The following is a 10,000-nucleotide window of genomic DNA, read 5'->3' as shown; positions in this document are numbered from 1 at the left end:
AGAAAGGTAATATGAACGTAGGTACAGTAAAAGGAATGAAAGGGGTTGCAGCTAGTGGCCGATGGGACACGCTACAAAGAACAACAAGTCGCTCACAGTGCACTCACGAGGTAATTGATGGCACCAACCCCTACTGGGAAATCTGAAAATAAAAATCATGTGCACTTGTCGTGGTAAATATATCCAGTAAATAAAAACAAGTAGATTCCATTTAAATCTCATTATTAGTTATTTTAGAAACAAATACTGGACCTCTACTTAAGAGAGTAGAAATAAATGGAGAAGTTAGTTTTGGGTCACTCGGAAGATATTACATATTGAAGTGAAGACGGGAAAACTAAGTGTTGGGGACATATTCCTACTACTTTAAGGTAATAATAATAATAATAATAATAATAATAATAATAATAATAATAATAATAATAATAATAATAATAATAATATTAACTAACCAGAAGAACAGGAATACTAAATAATTTTACTTCAGCATAAAAAGAGTTTCGACTCTCTCTCTCTCTCTCTCTCTCTCTCTCTCTCTCTCTTTCCAGTTATCGTTCAGGTGAACAGCTCAGTTGGATGCACCTGTGACCCTTTTTTCTAGAGCTCATGCATTGAGAGAGGCCCTTATTCCCCCAGGGGTTATAATATTAACTAACATAAATTTACCGCATTTTTTAACGCACAGTCATTCATGGATCAAGACCGGATAGCCGAATTAAAAAAAAAAACTCTATTTCCGCCCTTCAATTGATACGTGACTTACAGGATCACAATAATAATTGATGCGTGGTCTGATAATATCACAGTAACTTTAAAACCTAGTAATTATGTGGATTTCACCTATTGAAGAGCTCAGACAAACATCAGTGTGTTATTCACTTCGCATTCTTTTCGGAAATGAGATTGGCTCTGTTTACATGACCTCTACAAGGCCAAAAGAAAGTCATTGTTTTAATAGGCAAAATGTATGATCGTCAAAGTAAAAACGTGCTTGTAATATATTTAGCTTTCAATCATGAAGTTGAATTTAAAGGACGCTGTCTTTTTACATTGTAGATATCAATCTGATCTGACGCTGTACAGAATTTTCAGTGTCTGAGATCATATTTTTTTTTTTTACACAGAAAGATACAAAGAATGACGATGTCCACTCATCATAATCTATGCAAGCACTTCTAACATCTTGAAATCTAAACGTGTAAAGATCAATTTTATGTGTGTTTGTGTATGTGTATGTGTATGTGTGTGTTTGTGTGTGTGGACGTGTGTGCTTTTTAATTAAAATATTATTCCTGTCCACGTTATATGTTGCAACAGACTCATTGTGTCGTAAATCAAGGTTCGTTGAGGCTGTTGTGCAAGACACTGCGAGAGGAGAGGGGGATGCCTTGCTGGTGAAGGGGGAGGGGAGGAGAAGGGAGAGGGGGAGGAGAAGGGAGGGGATGGGGGGAAGGGAGGGGAGGAGGGGAGGAAGGGGAAGGAGGAGGAGAAGTGGAAGAAGGAAGGGAGGAGGAGGGAGGAGAGAAGTGGGAGGGGAGGAGGAGGAGGAGAAGGAGGAGGAGAATTGGGAGGGAAGGGGAGGGGGGAGGAAGGGGGAAGGGAAATGGGAGGGGAGGAGGGGAGGATAAAAGCGGAAGGGAATGGGAGGGGAGTGTGTGGAAGGTGGAAGGGGCGGAGAGGAAGGGGGAGAGGAAGGGGAAGGGGAGGGGGAGGGAGAGGAGGAGGGGAGGAGGGAGGAAGGGGGAAGGGGGAGGGGAATGGGGAGGGGAGGTGGAGTGGAAGGGGAAGGGGGAAAGGGAAGGAGGGGAGGGGAAGGGGAAGGGGAGGAGAATGGGGAGGGAGGGAAGAGAGGGGGAAGGGGAAGGGGGAAGGGAAAGGGAGGGGGGAAGGGGGGAGGGGAGGGAAGGGAAAGGGTGAGGTGGGAGTAAAGTGGAAGGAGGAAGCGGGGGGCTGGAAGGTTATGGGGAGGAAGGAGGGGAGGGGAAAGGGAGGGGAGGGGGAGGCTTTTGCTTGCATGACATTTCTCTGTTCATGCATCCAGTTTGCCTTGAGAAATGGAAGAAGCCGACGACTTTGATAAGTTGGTTGGATGGGAATCGTAATTTCTGCTTGTCAGTTTGTGCTAGGAAATCGTCCTCCTCGATTCTTAATCAGGTGACTGATTTTTCATGTGGATTTCCTTCTCGTCTATTTTCTTGCCTTTATACTGTATTAGTCTATAACTATGGAGGTGGTAATTTGGTATATATATATATATATATATATATATATATAGATATATATATATATATATATATATATATATATATATATATATTTTTTTTTTTTTTTTTTTTTTTTTATAGCCTAATTTTTTTTCATCTATGGAATACTAGAGGTTGATACAGGCATTTACACTCCTCTTTGGTTTCATTTAATATTCCTTTGTATTGTTTTAATTTGTATCACTAGACGGACGTTTATTCCCTAAAACCTACAAAATATTGTGAATTGTGGAAACTTGTTTCAAGTAAATGCAGATATGAATTTTTTCTTTCTCGAAATATAAATCTAATTTTCAGTACACAGTTATTGATCGGCTACTAGAGAAGTTAAGATATTATAGTTTAGGATACAAGGTCGAACAGATAAAGAAATAAAACCAAGGGGCATCGTCTCAAGTACAAGCTCCTTCAGATGACGTCACAGGTGACGTAATATCACCCCTAGAAAAACAGCACCTCTCTCTCTCTCTCTCCTCTCTCTCTCTCTCTCTCTCTCTCTCTCTCTCTAAACGGGCCAAAAGGAAGAGAAGCGAAAGAAACAAGGAAAATGGAGGAATAGGACGAGGGAAGAAAGGAAAGAGGGGTAAATAGGAGGAGGAGGAGGAGGAACGTCCAGGAATGAGAGAGGGAGTAGGGAGTGATGGAGTGAGTCGCAATTTCCTCTCAAGAGTTATCTCGATGTTTTCGACCTCCATCGGGAATGGCTTAAGATCCCAGTTTCTCCTAACTCTCTCTCTCTCTCTCTCTCTCTCTCTCTCTCTCTCTCTCTCTCTCTCTCTCTCTCTCTCTCTCTCCACGAAAAAATCATTTCTTTAAGAATTTAAGGTTGTCTAGTCACATGTAATGAAAGTACTTTTTTAGCAGAAGGAACGGCACTGAAATGTTAAAGGTGCATTAAAGATAACATACAAAATTATAAGTAGTCCCAAAGGCCAGTATATTCCTCCATCCATTCAAATAAAAACATATATCAACTACATGTGCACGTTCTTGTAACCGTTGATATATTGCGAAACTGTGCAAGTATGTAAAACATTTTTTCTTCCAATTTTACAAAAGCAAAGGAAAGTTTTCCTGCTTATTTTTTAGAACTGTAGAACAGTTTTTTATTTTTTGCAAAAATACGGAACATTTTACTGTCATTTTTCGCAACACTGAGGGGCTGAGGGGCAGTCATTTTTGCAGAGCCGTAGAACAGCTTTTCTGCATTTTCTAAACTGGGAACTGTTTATTTATCATTTTACAAATCTATAAAAAAAAAAAAAAATTGTAATTTTTGTAAAAATGTAAAACAGTACCTCTATCATTTTTCCAAATCTGTGGATCAGAGTCTTATTTTCTTTTTCTTTTTTTTTTTACTGTAGAACAATTTCTCTTTTTATCCTGCTAGTATTTAGCAAAACCAGAGTATAGTTTTCTTCCTGTCATCGTAGCAAAACCTAAGGAACATATAGAACATTTTGGCAAACCTGTAGTTCACAACTGTTGGTTCTAATTCCTCAAAATTTACAGTCTTCTCAGATTGCCTTTCATTTTTTAGTTTTCTATAGAAGAAAACTATTGAGGTGGCCTTTGGTCTGTTCGTCCGCCCTCAGATCTTAAAAACTACTGAGGCTAGAGGGCTGCAAATTGGTACGATGATCATCCACTCTCCAGTCATCAAACATACCAAATTGCAGCCCTCTAGCCTTAGTAGTTTTTATTTGATTTAAGGTTAAAATTAACCATGATCGTGCGTCTGGCACCGCTATAGGTGCCAACAACACAGGCCACACCACCAGGCTGTGCCTGGAAGTTTCATGGGCCGCGGCTGAGAGTTTCATACAGCATTATATCCTGTACTGTACAGAAAACTCGATTTCGCAGAAAAAACTTCGGCTCATTTTCTACTTGTTTATAAATCACTGAGGCTTCAAAGAAAAAATCTTGCATACTCAATGAGCCAGCGTGAGGCTGAGACAAGCATGAAACAGCTGAATTCTCTGCAGCTGATTTCCCCGAAGACGAAATTCACTCTTCCGTAAGAAATTCAGGTTTGGAATGGCTGGGATAGGCAAGACTCTACCATGACAAATGTTGTAGGAAATGGGAATCGCCGAAAGTCTCTTAAGGGGATTCCCTGTGGATTTTTATGCCCATATTTTATTCTTTATTTTACATTTCACTTTTGCATTTTACATTTTACTTTTTCCTCTTTTGCTTTTTTGTAGATGCAGTCTTTATACAGTGCCCTTGTTTGATATTGAATCCTTTTACCCCATTATCATTTTACTTAATATCATATTATTATTATTATTATTATTATTATTATTATTATTATTATTATTATTATTATTATTATTATTATTATTATTATTTTACCATCGCGACATATAGATCAAGCTGAACGAAGGATGTATTCAGATATTAAGATTAAGACACACATAATTGAGAGAAATAAATTCCCCGCTTCTCTGCTAAATATAAAGATTAAATCTATTATTATTGATATCAACAATATGTATGTATACCTTCGCATAATTATGAAAGAGCCTTATTCTCGAAATTAGTTTTTTAGTTCTGACTAACTGACTATTCAGCAATATCGAATGACTCCTATAATGATTAAAAAAGGAATATTCAAAAACAAAAATCCATAAATAAAAGAAAATAATAGTCATATTCAAGTTGCCCGAACAAAAGGAAACGAATATGTTCTTTATTCGCGTTTCGCAAAACACGACTCGTGACACTAACGAGGACTCCACGGTCACTATTTCAAAATGGACTGAAATCACTCAATTAGTTCTCTTAAAAGGCGAGGTAATTATACAAGATTTCACTCTGTGCTTACTGCTGCAAACTTTCAGCGCAAATTGACAATTATTTTTAATGCCGTTAGAGGATTCTTCTTTGCAGCCAGTTGTTTACAAAAAAAGAGAAATGAACAGGAAATTTGTCAGACGTGACGAAATCATTTTCGTGAATTATAAACGGCCCCTGCTGTCTTGAATTCGCTTCGTAATTAATATCGATTTTTTCGCCGTATGGGGATAGTGCCGTCAGTTCACCTCATGCGGTGCACTGTAGGCATTACTTAAGGGTCTTTGCAGAGTCCCTTCGGCCCCTAGCTGCAACCTCTTTCGTTCCTTTTACTGTATCTCCTTTCATATTCTCTTTCTTCCATCTTACTTTCCTCCCTCTCCTAACAAATCACAGTGCAGCTGCGAAGTTTTCCTCCTGTTACACCTTTCCAACCCGTTTACTGTCCATTTCCGCCTCAGCGCTTAATGACCTCATAGGTCCCAGTGCTTGGCCTTTTGACTAAATTCTATCTTCAGTTCAATATCGATTTTTGTATTTCCATTTCTGCAGTGTTTGTTCACGATTCTTTCTCTCCTTAACAAAAAAAATAAAAATAAAATAAAATTCACCTCTTAGATTTTTTAAGTGCATAAAAAGATGATTTTTGAGGCTCCTTTTATTTTCTCAAATTCTGGTGCATTTTTTACATTTTTCTATGATGTGTGTTTTAGACTTGACACGAGAATATACACACAAACACTTTCTGTTTGAGAGAGAGAGAGAGAGAGAGAGAGAGAGAGAGAGAGAGAGAGCATATGTGTTCTTGTGTAAAAAAAAAATAGAAATGTAATCTGAAAAGAATCTTGTAAAACTCTGGACTCAAAATGATAAGCGATACATATTCTTCATCCACACACCCGTACTGCATTTCATTCTCCTTTGTTTTGTTAACAATTGTCTTGGCTACTCTGATGATTTGATGAAAGTCTCCTTAAGAGGAAATAATAGAGAAAATAAAAGACCCCACTTAAGAAATTTAAGAGGTGAATATTGATATTGTATTGTAACGGAGAGAAAGAGTAAAGAATAAACACGCGGAAATAGAGACTTGGAAACGGATAACGATGAGCCATCTTGACTTCAAAGCGAGTTCAGGACAATGAAGGCTTTTGACAGTTCCTGAAAATGATTTCATAACGACTAAGAAATCTATTTTTCATTTTTCGTTTTGTGAACATCCGTTTGCAAAGAAGCCTCTAACGCGATTCAGAACATTTCCCAATTTGTGCAAGAAATTTTTGCAATATACATAGAATAAATTCTCTATAATTATCTTGCTTTTTCAAAAGGACTAATTGTATTATTTTAGTCTCTTTTGAAATAGTGACTGTAAGGTCGCCCTCATTAGTGTCACGGTTTGTCTTCTGCGAAAGGGGCATAAAGAACAATTTTTTTTCCCTTTTGTCCTGACAACAGAAACAAGTAAAAAATGCGCCGAAGTTTCTTCGGAACAGTCTAGTTTTCCAGAAATACAGCGTATAATCAAGGCCACCGAAAATAGATCTAGCTTTCGGTGGTCTCGGTATAATGCTGTATGAGCCGCGGCCCATGAATCTTCAACCAAGGCCCGGTGGTGGCCTGTCATATATCGTTGCCAGATGTACGATCATGGCGAACTTTAACCTTAAGTAAAATAAAAAAAAATAATGAGGCTAGAGGGTGGCAATTTGGTATGTTTGACGATTGGAGGGTGGATGATCAGCATACCAATTTGCAGCCCTCTAGCCTCAGTAGTTTTTAAGATCTGAGGGCGGACAGAAGAAGTGCAGAAAGACAGACAAAGCCATCGCAATAGTTTTCCTTTACAGAAAACTAATAAAACTACTGTTTTGTTTTCTTTTCCTGACATCGGAACAACTGCTTTTGTTCTCGTAACTTGAATATTCATTTCCATTCATTTATCAAGGATTCGTTCGCTGCATTGAATCGGGGCAGCTATTCAACTCTTTTACAGATTACTTTTCAAGTTACAGTCTTGAAAATAAAGTTCTCTTGCCGGATTTCAGGAATAACAATGGTTGGACACCAACAAAGGCCATTTTTCGTAACTTATGCAGTAGTATGTAAATTGCAATAATCCATTCGTCAGTAACGAACAAAATGTTTGATAGCCCTAACCAGCTTGGCTGATTTTGACTGACAAACAGAACGCTCACTGACAACGCAAAATGCTACGGCAATCTAGTACGGTTTCTGATGAATTAGATGTACTATTACCATGGAATATACAGTATTATCGAAAAAAAAACGACCAAAAAAGTTTCTTTTTAACTTATAATACCTCCGTAGTTTCTTCAGGTTGGGAGCAAATAGAGATTTAAAATGTGCAAGTTAAGCCCCATAAAAATCAAATTGGAAAAGAAACGTCATTACTTAATCTGCTGTCATCACTTATGGACTTGAAACCAACAGTTTACCTGTGACACAGTTTATTAAAATTAAGATGTTTCAAATACAAAGTTTATCACAAAATATTTTTTTATCAAATTTATGTACGGTAAAATACGTGATTCACATAGACTCAAGTATTTCAAATTGAAAAGGTTTGTAAAATATTTTGTCACCATCACAGGAGCTTTTCATGCGACTGATACTCACAATTCTTATTTTCATTATTACAATAAAAAAATTATTATGCTTAATTCCATGTGAACTATAGAAAATATTAATTTACTTGAATTTCCAAACTTATTACAGGATGTGGACATGCAAACAAACACGCACACACACACACATAGAGGGGAGAGAGAGAGAGAGAGAGAGAGAGAGGGAGAGAGAGAGCGATATAAATAAATAAATTAGCAGGAAAGTCTCCATCTTGCGAGCTGATTTCATGCAACTTAAGCTATGTTACTCCAGGTAAGATTAATTATTCCAACATTTTTTTTAATACTTTGTGGCTTGTGGATTTAATGACTTCGACCTTTGTAACACAGTATTTCCCTCCCCAAAAATCACTAACGAATATTGATAATGAAGGGCTATGAGGTATTAGGTTTAATGAAGGTTTCTTTTGTGTATAATGAAAAGTAAATTAGTCATATCACGAAAAAAATTGTGGCTTTTTATTTGAGCATAAAAACATTTATTACCATATATATATATATATATATATATATATATATATATATATATATATATATATATATATATATATATATATATATATGTGTGTGTGTGTGTGTGTGTGTGTGTGTGTGTGTGTATGTGTATAGAGAGACAGACAGACAGACAGAGCAGAAAATTCTCAAAGAACTTTACACTTAAGTGAGGTCTCTTGAATGAGGCGCTGAATAACGTTTTAGAATTTGTTAGGCAGCAGTAAACAGGGAGAGAGAGAGAGAGAGAGAGAGAGAGAGAGAGAGAGAGTAAAAGGTCAAAATAAGCTGCGAAGTTTCAAAACTTCATCTTGGTTGAATTTTTCGTTGTGAAATTTCGTAGGGTTTTATTTCACGTCATCCGTCTCATTAAGCCCCCAAAGTTCGAGTTGTCTTAAAAGAGGAAATGCAGAATTTCTTTAAGGCAAGACTTTGAAACTCTTATCAACAGCGGACAAATTGTTGTGCGCATGAAATAAAGGGGATGTGTCATATTTGAATACACACTCGTGCATGCACATGTATAACTTTTCTTGAAATAAAATATATATGTGAATGTAAATAAATCCAATGCTAAATGTATGTGGATATACATATATATATATATATATATATATATATATATATATATATATATATATATATATATATATATATATATATATATATATATATATATATATATATATATATATATATATATATATATATGTATGTATATATATATAATTTATTTATATATATATTGTATATAAATACTGTATATTATATATATATTATTATAAATATTACGCCATCACCGCCTCTATTCCAAGGAACCATAGAGATGGATTCTCCTTGGATAGGATAGCTAATACCAGGGGTGAGAGGTAGGCCCACGGACCGACTTACAAGCGGAGAGTTTTTGGGTGTAGTTTCGAAAAAGGTCAAGCCAGGTAGTAGGATTTAGTAATTCCCTGGGGAATAGGCATACTATAGTAGTCGCTCTATATCCTTGTCCCAAGGATATAGAGCTTTCCTTCTGGTTCTTCATTGTTTTTCCAGGAATGCCGGTGCTCCCTCCCTGAGACACTCCATTTCCCTGGCCTGAGGTCATGTAGGACGAACAAAGTCCAAAAATTGGCCGAGAGAAAGCAGTTAGCAGTCAGAGGCAAGACCTCTGACCTGCGAAGTCCCGAATCTCTGGCCGTACCTTTGCCGACTTGTAACCCACTGCTAATGGGTCACAAGCGACCCAGACTTACAAGCAGGCCCTTCATTTGATAACTGAAGACACGGTGGGTCGTCTAGCTACTTTGCAAAAGTGCTCCTGTAATCTAGATTTCCCGGTAAGTCTGAAATTAGCAGCTGAGTACCAGTATACTGTTTCTCTCACTAAACCCTCATTTTCTTTTTACATAATTCATCTTCCAAAGTAAATCCCTAGCTGATAACAAGTCATTACTAGTGTGTGTGTGTGTGTGTTCCCCACATGAATTGTGTTTATTGATGAAATAATCCTTTTCTCAGTGACATAGAATTAATCACCCATCCATTGTGATGGATTATTGCAAGCGAGAGAATCTTTCATGCACGGATCCTTATCTGGGAAATCTATTTCCAGAGATGTGTTATCTTGTTCCCTCGTGTTTCTGCCACCGACCCACCTGTGAGCAGTTGTCTTAGAAGAGAATTAATTCAACCTTGCTCCACGCAAGCCACCTGCTTCTGCAACTGTTTGCAAGATATTAACTGTGTATTTACGACCCAAGGGCTCCCGTTTGTGTCACTAATGTGTAAATATCTCCCTATATA

This window comes from Macrobrachium rosenbergii, chromosome 23, assembly GCF_040412425.1.
Source record: "Macrobrachium rosenbergii isolate ZJJX-2024 chromosome 23, ASM4041242v1, whole genome shotgun sequence".
Taxonomy (NCBI): domain Eukaryota; kingdom Metazoa; phylum Arthropoda; class Malacostraca; order Decapoda; family Palaemonidae; genus Macrobrachium; species Macrobrachium rosenbergii.
This window is presented reverse-complemented; position numbering follows the sequence as displayed.